At 43.8% G+C, this 20201-nt stretch overlaps 1 protein-coding gene and 2 non-coding genes across 6 annotated transcripts in view; 2 read left to right on the top strand and 1 right to left on the bottom strand.

Moving 5' to 3' along the window:
- LOC126480688 (irregular chiasm C-roughest protein) overlaps nt 1-20201 on the top strand; it is a 1491349-nt gene that overhangs the window by 1345395 nt on the left and 125753 nt on the right. The gene's annotated exons all lie outside the window — the stretch shown is intronic.
- Nucleotides 8617-8690, bottom strand: Trnat-ugu (transfer RNA threonine (anticodon UGU)). The gene has a single exon. It is a non-coding gene; the product is annotated as a tRNA-Thr (tRNA).
- Nucleotides 9297-9370, top strand: Trnat-ugu (transfer RNA threonine (anticodon UGU)). The gene has a single exon. It is a non-coding gene; the product is annotated as a tRNA-Thr (tRNA).

The raw sequence follows: 20201 nt of genomic DNA, 5'->3' as shown, positions 1-20201 counted from the left end.
AGTTATCTTGCGCGCACTCTACCTCTGCTTGTGGCGAAGGCACTAATCCTACTGTGTCCATAATTTTCACTATCGACGCCTCTTCGTCGTTCGATGGCAAAGATGTAAGATTTTCAAACATAACTGCATAATTTTATATTGTCAGACGCTTTTAACAATATGACAAATCGTACAAAAGTCCCTTGTCTTTTATTACGTAATTATAACTGAAACATGGAACTTATGAAAAGTCGCACGGATCGCTATAATTCCGAACCATTGCTAGGACGCCTTTCCACCCAGCTAACCCGTCCTAACACTAAGGTATGCGGCAGCGGAGTGAAGGAGCGGTCGCCGAGACTTGCAGGTAAGAGTTTCTCGGGCGGAACCTTCTCCGCACGCCCGTCTCTGCCGTCAGCGATAAGAGCGAGGCCACTTCCAGGAAGTGCTCAATTATTTCGTAAACAGCAGATAGGCGGAAGCTGAGGGAGCACCGCGCAGATTAAATTGCAGCCGCCCTAAGTAGCGAAACTGCGGCTGCCTGCGTTAGCACTTTGTGACAGCATTGCGTTAAAGTGAGGCCTGTGCGGCCACCTCACCCCGTACGCACGGCGGCCTCCTCAAAGCGGCTCCTCTGCAGAGGAGAAATTTTCAGCCACACACAAAAAGTCTGTCTCGGTGACGCGTGTAGGAACCGCAATCTTGAAATGGGTCAAGGAGAAACTGGCCTCCGTCAGGAGAACAGCATCTCACATTCAACTGACAGAGGTATTACATTGGGACTGGTCATTGTTCTTCCTTCACTAAGTTGTGAGGTGGTGGCCTATTTCAAGCCTTTCTCCTCACATTTTATCCTAAGTGCTTACTGAAAGCCGGCCGGTGTGGCCGAGCGGTTCTAGGTGCTTCAGTCTGGAACCGCGCGACCGCTACGATCGCAGGTTCGAATCATGCCTCGGGCATGGATGTGTCATGTCCTTAGGTTAGTTAGGTTTAAGTAGTTCTAAGTTCTAGGGGACTGATGACCTCACATGTTACGTGGTGGTGGTGGTTAGTGTTTAACGTCCCGTCGACAACGAGGTCATTAGAGACGGAGCGCAAGCTCGGGTTAGGGAAGGATTGGGAAGGAAATCGGCCGTGCCCTTTCAAAGGAACCATCCCGGCATTTGCCTGAAACGATTTAGGGAAATCACGGAAAACCTAAATCAAGATGGCTGGAGACGGGATTGAACCGTCGTCCTCCCGAATGCGAGTCCAGTGTGCTAACCACTGCGACACCTCGCTCGGTACATGTTAAGTCTCATAGTGCTCAGAGCCATTTGAACCATTACTGAACTTGTATACGAGACTCCCTTGTCTCATTTAGTTTCCGATACAGTTTTTACTTTTCAACTTTTCTCCGGTATTGCGTGCTGATTACACGAGTGGTTAGGGGTAGCTTTTAACAACATGAATTGGCCACCTCTCTGTACCTCACCTTTAATTACTGTAGTAGTTTCTTCCCGTTGAATGCATCTGGTCTTCACCAGGGGAACTCCTTTTCGCTCGGGTGAAAACAGGAGGAAGTTTCACCGCTTTGGGAGAGCTGCCGGTCACTTGGAAGGCAGGTCCTACGCTAGTAAACCGCACGGACTGTCAGGCGAGGCTTTCGGGATTATCCTTCTGGCTCAGCCTTCGCAGACACTGAGTGGAGTCTTCTGACGCAGAACAGGAAACCATTGATGGAAGGTGTGAGAACTCCGCTTGTTAGTAACCTTTGGGTGGAGTCCTCATCTGTCTGCTTGTCGTTATCCTGCTGTATGTGGTCTGCAGACATGATTTCACAATCAGAATAAATAGCCACTCGTGCGTCTGCAGATATCCGAACTTTGCCCTTCCCTTGCGAACGCTGTGCGAAGCCCAGCGAAGTTTCCAGAATTTGGGACAAACAAATCTGCATGTGGGAACGTTTTCCATTTCTTTATACACGTATCACATTGGCGGATACATAATTATCTTTATGGTGAGAGCTTGGGAACGGACTTCCAGATCCCTCATTAGAAGAGCACTTAGGTCCTTTCTGGGGTTGGCTATAAAACACCTTGCGAGGTGCCTTAACGAAGTCTGAAGGAAGCCTACCTTGAGAGAGACATTCGGAATCGTATTCGGATTCTAATGCCTACTTGGTGAGGCCACTCTGGACTCTCCGCTCGTACTGATTTTCTTGGCTTCGGTCTTCTGCCATGTCTTCAGAGTTTTACTTTGAACTTAGACGCATCCGCGACGAGTAATCAGGAGGATGATGAGACCCGCGTTTCGCAATCTCATCACATCGGCTCAGCGCAGCAGCAGTTAACAGCGGACGCAGTTTGGCCCACCCTGATTTGCCGGCAACCACCTCAAAGGTTGAAATGGCTCTGAGCACTACGGGACTCAACTTCTCAGGTCATTAGTCCCCTAGAACTTAGAACTACTTAAACCTAACTAACCTAAGGACAGCACACACATCCATGCCCGAGGCAGGATTCGAACCTGCGACCGCAGCGGTCTCGCGGTTCCAGACTGCAGCGCCTAGAACCGCACGGCCACTTCGGCCGGCCCACCTCAAAGGCAGTCATAGTAAGACTGCATTTGCAATGTACGCTCCCGACGTCAGGAACTGCTGTATATTGAGGGAACAGGAGTTCATTCATGGTTTCTGTTTTCTAATCTTCCTAACTTAATCTACGCGCTTCACGAACCGGTATGCTAGTTTTTCTGCAATCTAATTCTTGCTTAAAAGGGAATTTTTCTCGTAACTACTCATGTTTGTTTCGCTATCGAAGTAAGTCGATGGATCACTGTCTCCTAGTGATGTTTCTTTTCTGATTCTTCCTTTATTCATAGGTCTACTGTATGCTCTGTTGGAATTCATTCCTTTTTGTGTAATTTAAAGTTTCACAATCAAGCTGAAAGCATAATTTGTGTCCTTTATGTGTTTGGGCACCATCTCAATTGTAACTGTCCAGCATAGTGCAGATAGCGACCCTAATAACCATTGATTGTCTTATCATTATTCTATTTTAATTATATATTGTTTTACGACCTCAGCGTTTATGTGTCATCAGTAATTTTTACACACTGTTTGAATAAATATTGTTTTACCAGATCAAACTCTATCACTCGGGCCAGCCGGTGTGGCCGAGCCGTTCTAGGGGCTTCAGTCTGGAACCGCAGGTTAGAATCCTGCCTCGGGCATGGATGTGGGTGATGTCCTTAGGTTAGTTAGGTTTAAGTAGTTTTAAGTTATAGGGGACTGATGACCTCAGATGTTAAGTCCCATAGTGCTCAGAGCCACTTGAAACATTTTTCTATCACTCGGCAATCATTAACGTAAATTATGCAACTGAAATTCCCGAGTTCTCCAACCACAAGCTATAGGCGAGACCACTGACAAGTTCAGAAACTTACCAAGTAACGTTTTTTGATGTGCATGGCAGCTGATTTTCCAAGTACCCTGATAGCTTCATGCGGGTAGTCTATCATTTTATGTGATCCGTGATGATGTATTCAGCAACAGTTTAATCTGCATACCAACAGAGCACCTGATAACAAAGAAGTCGCGTTCACAGCACACCCGGCTTCTGCCAAAGTACGATACGAACAAATGTGACATTTACAGACTATTCATCTGCACAAAATCAATAATACAGTACAGTGTGGGCAAAAAATATCTTGCCAGTTTTAAAGATTCCTCACGATTGTATTGTCGTCGACCTAAGAGCCTCACTAACAATCATCGTACCACCGTATCATGAGAATACAAACTACAGCATCTTGGGGCGAAACAAGTGCTGTATCATTTGAGAGATACAGAGGCGAGCGAGTGTTCCGAGACTTACCAAAGTCACGCATCAGAACGCGCCTGTGGGTAGCATACAAGTATTGCACTATAATCTAAGACTGAAATTAAAAATTAAAGTAGCTTTTCCAAAGTTTTTCAACATAAGCTTCAGCATATTAATGGTTAAATTGTTAAATTTCAGAGTGATCAAATGAATACGTTTCCCTAAATACATCGTTTAAAGAAAAAAATAAGTGGCGCTAAATAATTAAGCTGGAAAGCCGAAAGTAGTTCAGAATGTGCAAATGTATGTCAAAATCAACTGTTACAAGTCCCAACTTGTTTGGAGCAATAATTTGGGCAAAAACAGCGTTTTTACGAAAAATTGAAGACACTAAATATTACACTCAGAAATATGTAGATTGGTATGAAGCTTCAGTTTGATAAGAAAAAAATTAATTATGTGACTCCATTAAGCTACCTCTAATAGTTTTTGAGTAATTTACTGAAAACTAAATTTGGAACCAAAAAAATTATTTGTAAGAGATTATCATTTATATTAATGATAGAAAGTTTTGATTGCAGCATCTAACGAAACCCATGAAATAATAGAGCTATAACAAGTTTCAAGGCTTTGATGCAAATACCAATCAACACAAGGTATCTTAAAGATGTAATTCAGAGATCATGTTCTACTGTCAGTTACGTTTTAAAAAATCAAGATGGCAAAGTTTAAATACAGGCGAGCTAAAACTTTTTCTGTGATTAAAGCCAACTTAACTCCATTCATACAAAAATTACGAAGATGCTAATTTGATACACAACAATGTTATGAAATAGTATGTGTCCGAGAAAGCGGCGCTTCAGTCCGGAACTGCGCTGCTGCTACGGTCGCAGGTTTGAATCCTGCCTCGGGCATGGATGTGTGTGATGTCCTTAGGTTAGTTAGGTTTACATAGTTCTAAGTCGGGGGGACTGGTGACCTCAGACGTTAAGTGCCCATGGTGCTTAGAGCCATTTGAACCACTTGAGAAAGCGGCCACTTAGATGATGCTACCTGGGCATACTGCAGACGGCGGCAGATGTTCCCTTCGAGCGTCCGCTGCGCCCATATATAAATACGGCCTGAGAGGCAGTGGCACTTCTCTTCGCACCCAGCTATCATACGGTCCGCGTCATCGAACGACGGCTCAAGCGCTACCTCGGATGACGTCACAGACAAGCTGCAACTAAACACATCTTATCGGTACAAATAGGACGTGAACTCGCGAGGACTATACACCGTCCTGGATCGCTTAGATTTCGCGGAAGTAATTGTCTGTGTGCCAGCCGTAATGTGAAAACCTTGTGACAAGTGGTGATATTATTTTCCACTTTGGTGGCGAGCAATTAACTTTGATTCACCTCAAAGTGAAAGACCATTTAATAGGAACTTACCGTAGTGGTCGCCTCTGAACTGCTCATAGTGCTGTTTATGATAGAGGCATCAGCATTATTATTATCATCACCAGGATTATAACTATGTTTGTGCGTGTGAAACTTTTACTTAATATAAATCAGTAAGAACTCAAATCTTTTATTTACAATCATAGTTCCTGATCCCGCTGAATAAACAAAGAGAAGAAACATTTCTTTCAGTGAGTACAAGAAGAATGGGGACTTGCAGACTGGAAATTATGGTCAGTGTGTTCTCCATCGCTTTCTAGCTGGCCCCAAAAATATTTTTCAGGCTCTCGTAACAGACGGCGCCGCCGTCCCACATCTTCGAACGTCGGTGTGAAACCCCACAATATTTCATCAGCCCAGCTGACAAACATCTTCATGTGCGACCTAAACATTGCTCAGTGATGACTGAAGTGTTCTATTCGTGCCTGTCTAAGTGGAAAACACGCATGCATGAAGGTGCCGAAATCTTTGACCACCAGCGAAGATTTCCTGTTTGGTAATGGAAATTACTGCTTTCGCTAACTGTCGGAAATGAACCGACGTCTTCAGCGCAAGCCCAAAGGCGTCAGTTACAGCTCAGTAGTGTGTTCTGGTTAGCTGCACCGATTAAATATTGTTGGAATTTCACGACATCCGACGTCTCGTCCAAGAACCATTTCTACAGTTAGTCTGTCGGAAAAGCCTCAAACAAGACTTCTTCGAACTCTTTACTGTTTACGGACTGAAGGACTTCCATTTTCAACATGCCTTCCAGCTCCAAAGAAGTTGCAGCACTCTGTTTCCATTCGCAGGCCCAATCCACAACTTCATTTCTCCTGAGCTAGAAGAGGCTCAAATGCATGTATGCCAGAATCTAGCTATCCGAGGAAGCTTTCTTTGCGACTTTATTTCGCTTTTGTAACATTTATCCACGAAGATCTCATTAAGAATACCGAAGAATTGTAAATTAATTTTTCTCGCCGAGGCCGAGCGGTTCTAGGCGCTTCAGTCAGGTCGCAGGTTTGAATCCTGCCTCGGGCATGGATGTGTGTGATATCCTTAGGTTAGTTAGGTTTAAGCGGTTCTAAGTCTAGGGGACTGATGACCTCAGATGTTAAGTCCCATAGTGCTTAGAACCATTTGAACCATTTTTTTTTCTCGCTGACAGAGAAGAGAGAGTAAGACGAGGTTATAAGGGGATTAAGGAACAAGAAATGGTTGCTCAGTGGATAAGCCTGACAATAATGTGAATAAACTTTTCCCACAACGTGAGAATCGCTATGGGAACACTTTTGTTTAAAAAAAAGTGCTTAAGTGCTAAATTACAAATCTCAAGTTCCAAAGTTGGATCGCCAGTTCGTCCTGGGAATTGTTCTCTCATTTGTTGCTCCCTTGACCTATGAAAAAGCTACGTTAAAATGAAAAATACCAAGTTGCACTGTTGCTTGGCGTCTGCAGGTCTCCATGTAACTGCCTAGGTAAGACTGATCGAAGGCAGGAGGAATTCAAGCATAAACCACATCGAACTGGTTCACGCATAGTAAAGCACTGTGGTGTTTAAACACAGCAGTATTAGCTTTACTAATTTGATTCCGTTACTACCTTGAATTGTTAAACATATGTCTGGAATGCCGTAATACGAAGAGATGTCACAAATGTAGCTGTGTAGAAAGCGAATACTAGAAGTCACTGATCGGCAGAATCTTACGGGAATGCCATCCGGCAACGGATGAGGTCGTTCACTGAACCTTCATTCCATCAATCCTAGAGCACTATTAGGTGAACTGCGATGCTTACGAATTCGATTGACGAGTTAACTGTTGATGTCTCGGCGACCAAATTCGCCTGATGTAAACCCTATGGGACACATCCGGCTTGCTATCGGGCGCCGTCACCGCGTACACAAATCAACGGCCCGTTATTTACGTAAATTACATGACCTGTGCTTAGACATATAATGTCATAAACCTACCAGAAAACTGTCGGGTCCCTGGTATTCACAATCAGTGATGTATTTCGTTCCGGATACGGACAAACAAGCTGTTAAGCAACTGGTCATAATGCTTTGGCTCATCACTGTGAAGCTGGAAAAGTTTAGTATTCGTAAAGAAAAGGTAAACGTATTCGCTTTAGGCAACACGGTCAGGTTTAGTACGTAGCGTTTTCTATCTGTTAACCACCTTTTACCCATGTCCGCCGCAAAGAAAACTGTTTCGATTAATAATCAGAAAAATATTCTCAGAGATTACAACCGCACGCTGTATTGAAGAATACCGAGGTAGACGTAGAGTATACATTAAGGAGGGTAGGACGCCAAACGGGCCGACTTGGAGCAGGAGAGGCACCACAGGAGATTTTAACTTGCACCGTCTATATTTTTACAAATAAATTCATAAAACTTTGTCCGCATGACCAGGAATGATTCAGGATTCACACTGATAGCAGTGGAAGTTCAAAAACATAACAAAATAATTTTTTTACCTGTGAAATTTCATCATTTTTTCACTTACTATTGGCTGTATTTGTTGCTATAGGTACATTTTTCTTTACAAGTAAGAGAGATTCTTTGATGAATTTTGCACAGCATACAAATCATACTTACAGGTGTATGAAACTCTAGAATTTTCCAAATCTATTAAAAACTATGGTAAAAATTGAGGTAATTAACTACAATTTTTTTTTCTAAACATAAATCTTAAAACGTAAGAGCTCATTCATTTTCTTCATAAATTAAATAGATTCTAGAGTTTCAGACACCTGTAAGTATGGTTTTTATGCTGTGCAAAATTCATGGAACAGTCTCTCTTACTCATGAAGAAAATTGTTCCTATAGCAACAAATGCAGCCAATAGTAAGTGAAAAAATGATGAAATTTCACACGTAAAAAAAATTATTTTGTTATGTTTTTGAACTTCCGCTGTTATGAGTGTGAATCCTGAATCCTTCCTGATCATGCTGACAAAGTTTCATGAATTTACTTGTAAAAGTATAGATAGTGGAAATTAAAATGTCCTGTGGTGCCTCTCCTGCTCCAAGTCGGCCCGTTTGTCGTCCTACCCCCGTTTTCCTGGTAGGGTAGCAAGTTACCTTTCACTTGTCCGCCACTGGTAGCTGAGTGGTCAGCGCGATAGAATGTCAATCGTAAGGGCCCGGGTTCGATTCCCGGCTGGGTCGGACATTTTCTCCACCCAGGGACTGGGTGTTGTGTTGTCCTAATAACCATTATTTCATTCCCATCGAAGAGCAAGTCGCCGAAGTGGCGTCAGATCGGAAGACTTGCACCTGGCGAACGGTCTACCCGACGGGAGGCCCTAGTCATACGACATTTACCTTTCATAAATGATGACTAACTGAAACCCTCAACTGCCGACAGGTGTTGTTGATACACCTCGATGTGGACAGCTGAAAATGTGTGCCCCGACCGGGACTCGAACCCGGGACGTCCTGCTTACATGGCAGACGCTCTATCCATCTAAGCCACCGAGGACACAGATGAATAGCTCGACTTCAGGGACTTATCCCTTGCACGCTTCCCGCGAGACTCACATTCCCAACTGTCCACAATTCTACATATGTAATGTACCTTATAGACATTTGCCCATCCACTCGTTACTCGCGCACGCTTTGGCGATTCCCGTAAGAGTTTGGGCAACCTGTGCGCATTCGCACGGACGAAGGTCAATGGCTGGGTAGCCTTTAACTATATATATGAAGACAATAACTGTTCTCGAAAGAACAGATACTGTTGATGACCGTGCAGCTTTTCCCTGGAATAAATAATGACTAACTGAAACCCTCAGCTGCCGACAGGCGTTGTTGATATACCTCGATGTGGACAGCTGAAAATGTGTGCCCCGACCGGGACTCGAACCCTGGATCTCCTGCTGCTACCCAGTCATTGACCTTCGTCTGTGCGAATGCGCACAGATTGCCCAAACTCTTTCGGGAATCGCCAAAGCGTGCGCGAGTAATGAGTGGATGGGCAAATGTCTATAAGATACATTACATATGTAGAATTGTGGACAGTTGGGAATGTGAGTCTCACGGGAAGCGTGCAAGGGATAAGTCCTTGCAGTCGCGCTATTCATCTGTGTCCTCGGTGGCTCAGATGGATAGAGCGTCTGCCATGTAAGCAGGAGATCCCGGGTTCGAGTCCCGGTCGGGGCACAAATTTTCAGCTGTCCACATCGAGGTATATCAACAACACCTGTCGACAGCTGAGGGTTTCAGTTAGTCATTATTTATTCCAGGGAAAAGCTGCACGGTCATCAACAATATCTGTTCTTTCGAGAACAGTTACTGTCTTCATATATTTACCTTTCACCTCCGTGAGCCACATAAATGTATATCAGCCCATACTACGCTCCAGTCCACACGAATGTGCCGGCATCTCTGCATGAGCGTTAAGATGTAGACAGACCCTGCCTTCCCTCCCCTTGGAGTACGGCCACTTTACACGCCGTCTGCTTCACACGTTGTGGTCTCTCACCTATCGGACTCTGTCCGTGGAAATGGTCTCATCACACTAGGTGTAATGCCAGGTTTTACATTTCATAAAGTGTGATGAACACTTCCGGAATGGAATATCTCATCATGCAGGGAGGGCATCATTAGCGCCGGAACTGGCTGCTGAAGATGACCGAGTCCTGAGCACGTCGTTGCCGCAGCGACGCCCACTAAACCGCGGCCCCCGGCCGTTAGGGAGCCGCTAAAACTCTTTAGGGCGCTGCTAGCGGAGCCCTCGCTCCACAGTGCTCGCAGAGGCCAATTACCGAGTGCTCGCCTCCACATGCGCTGCACCAACCGTCTCATTTATGAGGAGAGGCCAATAAACGGTTAACCGGTCACCGCCAGCTGATGAAACTGTTCCAGCCTCGGCTTAGCCCTGACCACCGAATGGCGCTATCAGTGTTCTCGTCGGTAAGGAGGTTACGGAGGAAACAGGATGCTCCAGACAAGTTCTGGTTCTAACCAGAAAGAAATTTGGTGATAAGAAACTGCACGGCAAAGATTTACGTACGATTTAGAAGAAAGGTCATGATGTCATTTTCAAGAGACAGTTTCTGAACCAGCTGAATTGTTTGTGCAGTAATTACCAATGTAACTGGCTGGTAAATGTATTCACACGGAGCAGTTAAAATTCCCAGGGTTTTGAACAGATCTTTACAATGAACTCGACTACCTTTTTTGGTTATGATTCTTATGGCTCCAGGAAAGAGTCATAAGAATCATAACCAAAAATGGTAGTCGAGCTCATTGTAAAGGTCTGTTCAAAACCTTGGGGATTTTAACTGTTCCTTGTGAATACATTTACTAGTCAGTTGTACACATCTAAAATAACATTGGTAATTACTGCACAAACAGTTCTGTCAATGACCATGGAACAAGAGTAGACTCAACTTACATTTGCCAGGAAAAAATAAACATAAAACTCAAAATAGCATTTTCTACTAGGGAATAAAACTGTACAATAAATTAACAAAAGAGATAAAATAAATTGCAAAAATACACCTACTTAAAAAGGCAGCTAAAAAGTACCTGTTATGCAATACATTTTATACATTGAAAGACTATTTAGATACAACAGAGTGGGAGTTTGGTGAAACAAATGTTATACAAATAAATAATTATAATGATTATAAAACATCCAGCATTCCACGTAACACCTTCACACTATGATTTTTTTTCCTTCTTTTATTCTTTTCTAGAAAAACTTACCCCAAGCTATGCGTTGCACAATACTAACACCTATTCCTCTTTCTGAGCTCAACATCTCACTCATTGTAGAGGGACGCTGATTAAGTTTTTCAGGATAGCAAATGGGAAGTTGTGGTACAGAAAATGGCTCAGAGATCATCAGTGTGTGTGTTTGTGTGTATAGTGAGTGAAGTGTTATGAAACAATGTGTGTATAGTGTGTGCAGTGACTGATAGTGAGATACGAGTGAACTGTGGTATTACATTACTTAATAAGTTATTTGTAAAAAAAATTATTATATACCAGGAGTAAATCTAATGATTGTCTCTAACTAGAAGTCTGTAAATGTAAGTGTATACGAATTAGCATATTTTAAATTGGTCTAAACTTGTAAATACTTTGCCGGCCGCGGTGGTCTAGCGGTTCTAGGCGCGCAGTCCGGAACCGCGCGGCTGCTACGGTCGCAGGTTCGAATCCTGCCTCGGGCACGGATGTGTGTGATGTCCTTAGGTTAGTTCGGTTTAAGTAGTTCTAAGTTCTAGGGGACTGATGACCACAGATGTTAAGTCCCATAGTGCTCAGAGCCATTTGAACCATTTGTAGATACTTTGACATGTCCTATGTCCTTGTAAAAAGAGATATACGGATGAATAAAGCTACTACTAGTACTACTACTACTAACTAACTAACTAACTAACTGACTAACTAACTAATATCTTGTCAATTGCCGACTCGGTGCTGTTATTGGACGAACTGACGTCGTATTAGAACACACTATCTCCATTCGAGAGGAATGATGTACTTTGTTGCAGTTGCAACCTACTGCTGATAGAGTTTATTAAGTGGTACATCTTATATGATTTTGACCCGACATCTTGATAGTCAACTATCTGCAAAAATGTCACAAATAATCAAGTTGCTGTGAGGCGCAAGGGCTTGATAATGCAATAAATATTTGCATTCATTCTATTCTGTTTATTCTGGATTTTTAATCGAATGGCGAACCTTTATAGTAACACTACTTTTAACGCGCCAACGAATGAAGAGGTACTATGCGAAAGAAAAGACGTTTATGGTACAACCTGACAGAAGGAAAGATAGGTTGACAGCAAAATATTGAGGCACCAAAAAATATTAATTTCAAAATGAAGTGTGAGGAGAGGGGAGAAAAGTTGTAGAGGGAAACGAAGGCTTGAATAGATGTAGGTTGCGATAGTTAAGGCCAGACTAACGGGAAAACTGCATCAAACCAGTCTTCGCACTGAAGCCCGGAGTGGTAAATAACACACACTGTTCACTTTTCACATCTGGTACGACTCAGCCCTGATGTTATTGCACTTGGTTCTCACCGGATAACGTAACAGTAAACAAGTACAACCGTGACTAAGGGAAACGCATCGCAGATCAATTGTGCGTAAATTATCAACTACGATTACGCTTTGGCTCACCATAAGTCGGCCGAAGCGCTCCCACCGCCATGTGCAGTAATACTGTGGTCGATTAATACTATTCTAGGCATGCCTTTTCTGTGCCGGGGTAGGTATGATACACACGGAGTTAAGGTGTTAATTCACTACAAAGAAATCAGCTGACACGTGTTTTCCGCCTATAAGTACAAAATCACATGCAAGATTAAGATCTTCAGGCCCTCTATTACATCTAACGAGACATCCTTAGTGAATTAAAATTATTCGTACAATACGGGCAGTACAAGGGTAGTGGATGATGATGATGATGATGCTGATGGTGGTGGTGATAAATAATAAGGGTACGATGCGCCATTTGGGGTGGCAATAATTAAAGCATCGGCTTTTTTCGTTATGGCAGTATATTTTCACAAAATTTCAATCACCAACTTTCTCGTTGGAAAGCCAAAACATTTTGTTGACCCCCACCTACGTAGGGAGAAATGGCTATCGTGATAAGGTAAGAGAAATTAAAAATCGAACGGAATGATGATCACTTTCCCAACGTGCTGTTCGATAGTGTAACGGTCTAGAAATTGCCTGAAAGTGGTTCTATGAACCCTCTGCCAAGCTTTAAATGTAAATTGCAGAACAACGTTGTGGATGAGTAGCTGAATGAATCTATGACATTTCAGTAATGTCTGTGTTGTTCACATTATGTTAAGTAATTTTGTCATTACTTTCTTGTCAAATATACATCTAACAGAAACGTATGGCAGCAAGCACTGAAGGAATCTGATGTGGAGAAGTTGTTGACTCGCCTGCGAAACAGCGAGAAATAACAGGGTAAGATCAGCAAATGAGACAGAAGAAAGAAAACAGAAACAGTTATGGATGAAGTGTTGACAATCTGGGAGAAATACTGGGGTTTGCCACGAGGGAGTCTACAGAAGCTAAACCCTTACTCTCCTCTCGCATACAGAGTGGTTAGGGATAAGATACGGGTTACGAGTTATTTTGTCCCAGAGTCGTTCGACTGAAAGCGAGATAAGTGTTATGCACGGGCCCAGCCATAATTCTGCATATATCAAATACTGTATCGCGGTTAGAGAATGATGACAAGTATTTAGCCGCGCGGGATTAGCCGAGCGGTCTCAGGCGCTGCAGTCATGGACTGTGCGGCTGGTCCCGGCGGAGGTTCGAGTCCTCGCTCGGGCATGGATGTGTGTGTTTGTTCTTAGGATAATTTAGGTTAAGTAGTATGTAAGCTTAGGGACTGATGACCTTAGCAGTTAAGTCCCATAAGATTTCACACACATTTGAACATTTTGAGCAAGTGTTTAATATATGAAGAGAGGTACTAAGGACATCCATGAAGAAAACAGGCCATGCGAAAATCACATCGGTCACACCCATCCCAATAGGGCATGCGAAGCACTCACGTGATCAAAGAGCTGAACATTACACCCAAACACATTGACGAGCCAAAACATTACGACCACTGCCCACCACAAATTTTAATACTGCATCGTGGCGTTGCGGGCAAGTGATGCGGCAAGGAGAAAGTTTAAGAGCAGCAGCGACGATTGGGGAATGATTCTAGTGACGATACGGGCCGAAAATATGGAAATCCAGAGACATAAGAAACATTAACAAAGTGCATCCACACTGGAGGTTGTGGATTCATTGCCCATCAAGGCGAATCTTGTGTATGAATGCGGGGTGTCTGTTTCCACTCGTTGTCGCTAATTCCGCAGAAAGTCCCGATGCACCCAGCCGATGTCATTAGATCCCTCCCTTTCCTTTCCTTTCTCTTCCTCAATCTTCAGATTACATTATATCTATCACAGCTGTCCGAAAGAACTGACACCATGCATTCATAAAAAAAAGAGTAATGATTCCGCAGGACCGAACACTGAGTGAGAGCAACTCTATGTCTACTGCTTGCTTGTCGCCCTGTTATCCAAAACAACCGTAGTTTGCCGACCCTGGAGGGAGCTGACCGTTGCTATCCGAAACGCATACGACGTTCCACTGATTAAATTTCTCCGTCAGCTCGAAGGTAGCGGTATCTGGGAAGACGCCACCGAGAGCAGGGTGCGCGGCGACTTCCAGGACAGCCAGGAAGCTCGTTGGCTGCACGCAGGACGCTGGCTGCAAGACAACTTGCGGCTGCGAAAGAGGATTTGGTGGAGCAACTAATACGTAGTAACGAACAGCGGGCGCGTTGTGGGGGCACAGGCTCTGCGCTCCAATTACGCGGTCCAGGGAAGACGACAAGCGCGCTCGCAGCGCCGCCATTGTGTGCCGGGCCCCGCTATAAGTACTGCACGGCCCTCTCGTTATACAGCTTCCTAGGACACACCGTATTACGACATATTGGAATTCCTCGATCCTTCAAAGACTCCATCTCAGCGAATCTCTCTCTCTTTCTCTTTATCCACTCCTTCCCTTTTTCTTCTTCTTTTCCTATTTCCTTCCCTCTCCTGTTTTTTTTTTCCTTTTTCTTTTATATGTTCAACACAACTTAAGATGGAAACACACTCACAGACACAAATAAACGCACACACACACACACACACACACACACACAAACACACTAATGAGCAATATGATCAGCATCATTTTCCATAATATCGAGTAAGCCCTCTTTCGGTCTTTAAGATGTCAGCACTTCGAAGTGCCATGGGCTCAATTAGAAAATGGCATCTCACTCCTCTCGTTCTTTATAACCAGAAATCTTTAGAGTACAGCTAATACACTCTTGGGCAACATTAAGAGATAGGTAACATTTACCCTAATAATGTGGGAAATACTGGAGAGAAATAAATGAAGTAAATATGGATATAGTTTATTCTATGAAAACCATTTGTACAAAACAACAATTGAAAGGCTGTTGATTAGCATGAGTAATGGCTAAGAGTCCAATGTGGTCCAAATCACAGGTTTCAAAATGGTTTTTAAAATGGGGCAAGTACAGTGTGTGGTCGCCTCGGACAGACTCACGGCATGCGCAACGAGTTGTCAAACTGAAACTTCTGGCAGATTAAAATTGTGTGCCCGACCGAGACTCGAACTTGGGACCTTTGCCTTTCGCGGGCAAGTGCTCTACCATCTGAGCTACCGAAGCACGACTCACGGCCGGCCCTCACAGCTTTACTTCTGCCAGTATCTCGTCTCCTACCTTCCAAACTTTACAGAAGCTCTCCGTTGCAGAGTGAAAATCTCATTCTGGAAACATCCCCCAGGCTGTGGCTAAGCCATGTCTCTGCAGTATCCTTTCTTTCAGGAGTGCTAGTTCTAGAAGGTTCGCAGGAGAGCTTCTGTAAAGTTTGGAAGGTATGAGACGACATACTGGCAGAAGTAAAGCTGTCAGGACCGGGTGCGAGTCGTGCTTCGGTAGCTCAGATGGTAGAGCACTTGCCCGCGAAAGGCAAAGGTCCCGTGCACGATCCCTGCCGAATCAGCACACCTCCCCCACCTTATGTGTCCCTTTCCCTGATGTTACATGGATGATTTCGTGTCCCATGTTCGCCCCATACGAAGATTCGCCCAGAATCAGGTTGTAGAGTGAACTCAACAGTAGCCCATTGAAGCTGTGTCCGTTGTCTACTCAAAATGGTTCAAATGGCTCTGAGCACTATGGGACTTAACGTCTGAGGTGATCAGTCCCCTAGAACTTAGAACTACTTAAACCTAACTAACCTAAGGACATCACACACATCAATGCCTGAGGCAGGATTCGAACCAGCGACCGTAGCAGTCGCGCGGTTCCGGACTGAAGTGCCTATAACCGCTCGCCGGTTGGTGTTGAGATAGATTTACACTTCTCACTCTTCCCTGAAAGTTTGTAATATTATTATGGAATCACCCTGTATACTGAATAGTCATGGGACACAAACTTACAAATGAATTAGTGGAAATATATAAACGTATGGTTAATGCATAATGACGTATTGTCTCAGGACCTCCGACCGATTTTTCTGACGTTTCGACAGCAAGAATGAGTGGCATTGTCGAAGGTTCCCTCTGTACTGTTGGTGGCGGACTACAGTTGAGCCATGCGGCTGTAGATTACATGCGTCTGTCGCTCCTGCGTCTGGTATATTATCCCTTGTCATTATCGCTTTGGCGGCCGAATTGGCCAAGCGGTTCTAGGCGCTTCAGTCTGGAACCGACCGACCGCTACGGTCGCAGGTTCGAATCCTGCCTCGGGCATGGATGTATGTGATGTCCTTAGGTTAGTTAGGTTTAAGTAGTTCTAAGTTCTAGGTGACTAATGACCTCAGATGTTAAGTCCCATAGTGCTCAGAGCCATTTGAACCATTTTCTTTCATTATCGCTTTGGCTCTCCCCGTGTTCCCCGCAGCGGTCTTTCGCTGCAGCACTGGAAGCCAGGATTCGATTACCTTAAGATTTTCTTCTTCCTTATTAAAACTATTTCATGTTTCTAAAATTCTATGGCTTGTATGGACAAATGGGTGTAGTAGCTCTTCTCCACAGCGAGGAATCACGTGTGAACGAATTTTATTAGTTGAGACAAGTGGAGAAATCGGCTGTGGCGGAGCACGTGCAGGAATTAAAGGGAAACTAGGTTCCTTTCATTGTTACATTAGAATACTGAAGACTAAATGGGCAGATGTCGTAACTAATAAAAAGGTATTACATCAAACTGGGGAAAAGATAGCTTTTTGGCACAAGTTGTCCGAAGCGATAGGTTAATAGGATACATCCTGAGTCATCAGAGCACAGTTAATTTGGTTAAAATGGTTCAAATGGCTCTGAGCACTATGCGACTTAACTTCTGTGGTCATCAGTCGCCTAGAACTTAGAACTAATTAAACCTAATTAACCTAAGAACATCACACACACCCATGCCCGAGGCAGGTTTCGAACCTGCGACCGTAGCGGTCGCTCGGCTCCAGACTGTAGCGCCTAGAACCGCACGGCCACTCCGGCCGGCAGTTAATTTGGTAATGGAGGGAAGTGTGAAGGTTTAAGAATTAGAACTGGCATGGAATTCTCCTATTTGAAGTAATCTTTTCCTGTCGTTCACCATTTGCGTTACTATATCGTTCCCCAGCGTATGTCTGCATGAAGTAAGTCCCACTGGTGAATTCTGTCAACATTATGGTGTGAATTTCGTGTTGTGCAAGCAACACGTAAACGTTGATGATTTGATTAGGGGTATACCTCATTTGCACGTAATATACGAGCGGTGACTCGTGCTTGTATATATGAATAGAACCGCAATGTCTTGAAAGGAACAAGTTTTCAGCAACGGCCGTTATTTATTTCCATTTTATTTTTATCTTGCGTACTACGTCGTTTTGGCTGTGTAGCCATTCTCAAGCAGAACACATGTAGTTAACGGGTGAAACATTTTTCCTGAGAACCGCTACACAGCCAGTATGGCCACACAGCTGAAACGACGTAGCGCAAAAATAAAAATAAAATAGAAATAAATAATGGCTGATGCTGGAAGCTTGTTTTTCTGAAGAGATTCATCACGGCCTCTATTGCAAGAAAATTATTTGAAGAACCGAAATGGCTGGCTGTGATTCGTTTCCGGATGCACCGCAGAGCCCATCGATCCAGACGGCTAAACTAGCTATCTGCACTGGCCTGACACAGCAGCACTACTTCCACTGCTGCCCAAAACGAATTACTGCACGATGCTCCACTGTGTCAAGGGGATGCGCCATTAATGTTTTAGCAGTTGCAGGAACGTGATAAGGTATTCAGGCGCGGAGACATTAGTGTGTAGGAGGATAGCAAACAACCTGTAAACAAATAGAAATTACATAACTTCTTTTAGGGAGGGGGGGGGGGGTGATAATTAAAGCTTCATGAGTACCGCGCTTTTGTAGCAGAAAGGCAGATAATACGCGATCTTTTGCGATATGTCTACACATTAATTCCTAACGATCGCTGTGTTCCCCACTTTTCCTCACAGTGTTTGTGTTGTAAAAGCACCGGCTTTGCCGTCTTGTAGGTACGTTTTGGTAGATTCTTCTCATGGTGTACTTTTTTTCAAGTTATGGGGAACAGTGTCATGTACATAATATCAATTAGTCGACCTGCTTCATACTGTTTGGATTTATGGCGCAATCGCCTTTTCCTTTTCATTGTTTTCTAGTCCTCGTTTTTTCCTTACTAGGGTGGTTGCCTCTCATTGATTTCGTTTTCCGGTTGATTTTTCGTTGTTTTGCGTCGTCTTCCTTTTTTCTACTTTGTCTTCCTTTTTGTTTCTGCTTTTTCTTACTATTTGTTTCCTTGTCTGTTTCTTATATTTAATTTGTCATAGGATCGGACCAGCTATTGGGCCTCTGTAGATCCTTTGTCTACGTCAGAGTCCAGGTGCAACCGATCTGACAATCTCTAGTTGTCTAATAGTGTCTCTCAGTGCGCCTAGTTTGTTGCAAATTTACGCATGGTTCATCTTACGGTACCTGTTCCTACTTCCTCGTTTAGTTCTTCTATTTTTGTCAAATGTACTGCGTCGAGGATCCACGGTAAGACCTTCTTTCGCACTATTTGTATTTGGTATATATTACTCTTGCTTGCTTCCTCCCAGAAAGTGCATTCATGGATGAGTATTGGTAACATTGTCGTCTTGAATAGTTTCTATATAGTGCAGGAGGATTGCAAACATGTAGCAGTTGTTCTTGTTGTGGTCTTCAGTCCTGAGACTGGTTTGATGCAGCTCTCCATGCTACTCTATCCTGTGCAAGCTTCTTCATCTCCCAGTACCTACTGCAACCTACATCCTTCTGAATCTGCTTGGTGTATTCATCTCTTGGTCTCCCTCTACGATTTTTATCCTCCACGCTGCCCTCCAGTACTAAATTGTTGATCCCTTGATGCCTCAGAACATGTCCTACCAACCGATCCCTTCTTCTGGTCAAGTTGTGCCACAAACTTCTCTTCTCCCCAATCCTATTCAGTACCTCCTCATTAGTTATGTGATTTACCCATATAATCTTTAGCATTTTTCTGTAGCACCACATTTCGAATGCTTCTATTCTCTTCTTGTCCAAACTATTTCTCATCCATGTTTCACTTCCATACATGGCTACACTCCATACAAATACTTTCAGAAACGACTTCCTGACACTTAAATCTGTACTCGATGTTAACAAATTTCTCTTCTTCAGAAAAGCTTTCCTTGCCATTGCCAGTCTACATTTTATATTCTCTCTATTTCGACCATCGCCAGTTATTTTGCTCCCCAAATAGCAAAATTCATCTACAGCTTTAAGTATCTCATTTGCTAACCCAATTCCCGCATCATCACCCGACATAATTCGACTACATTCCATGATCTTCGTTTTGCTTTTGTTGATGTTCATCTTATATCCTTCTTTCAAGACACTATCCATTCCTTTCAGCTGCTCTTCCAAGTCTTTTGCTGTAAACAAACGAAAAACAATTACGTAATTTTTTTGGGGAGGGGGGGAGGGGGTGTTTCTTAGGATAAAAAGTGAAGAAGACCTTTGGCGAGTCCAGTGCCTCATACTTTTCTCACCCGTAGGTGGTGATTGAATTTAAGGCTTTTTCTGTGCATCAGTAGTCATAGATGCTTTCACTTTGCCTCAAAAATGGTTCGAATGGCTCTGAGCACTATGGGACTTAACATCTGAGGTCATCAGTCTCCTCATCTGAGGTCGTCAGTCTCCTAGAACTTAGAACTACTTAAACCTAACTAACCTAAGGACATCACACACATCCATGCCCGAGGCAGGATTCGAACCTGCGACCGTAGCGGTCGCGCGGTTCTAGATTGAAGCGGCTAGAAAAGCGGCTAGAACCGCTCGGCCACACCGGCCGGCTCACTTTGCCTCTCTAAGGAAGTTCTTGGTCGTTGAGTGTGGGGCGTATCATTTAAAAGGAAT

Source organism: Schistocerca serialis, chromosome 5 (genome assembly GCF_023864345.2).
Source record: "Schistocerca serialis cubense isolate TAMUIC-IGC-003099 chromosome 5, iqSchSeri2.2, whole genome shotgun sequence".
Classification (NCBI taxonomy): Eukaryota; Metazoa; Arthropoda; class Insecta; order Orthoptera; family Acrididae; genus Schistocerca; species Schistocerca serialis.
This window is presented reverse-complemented; position numbering and strand designations above follow the sequence as displayed.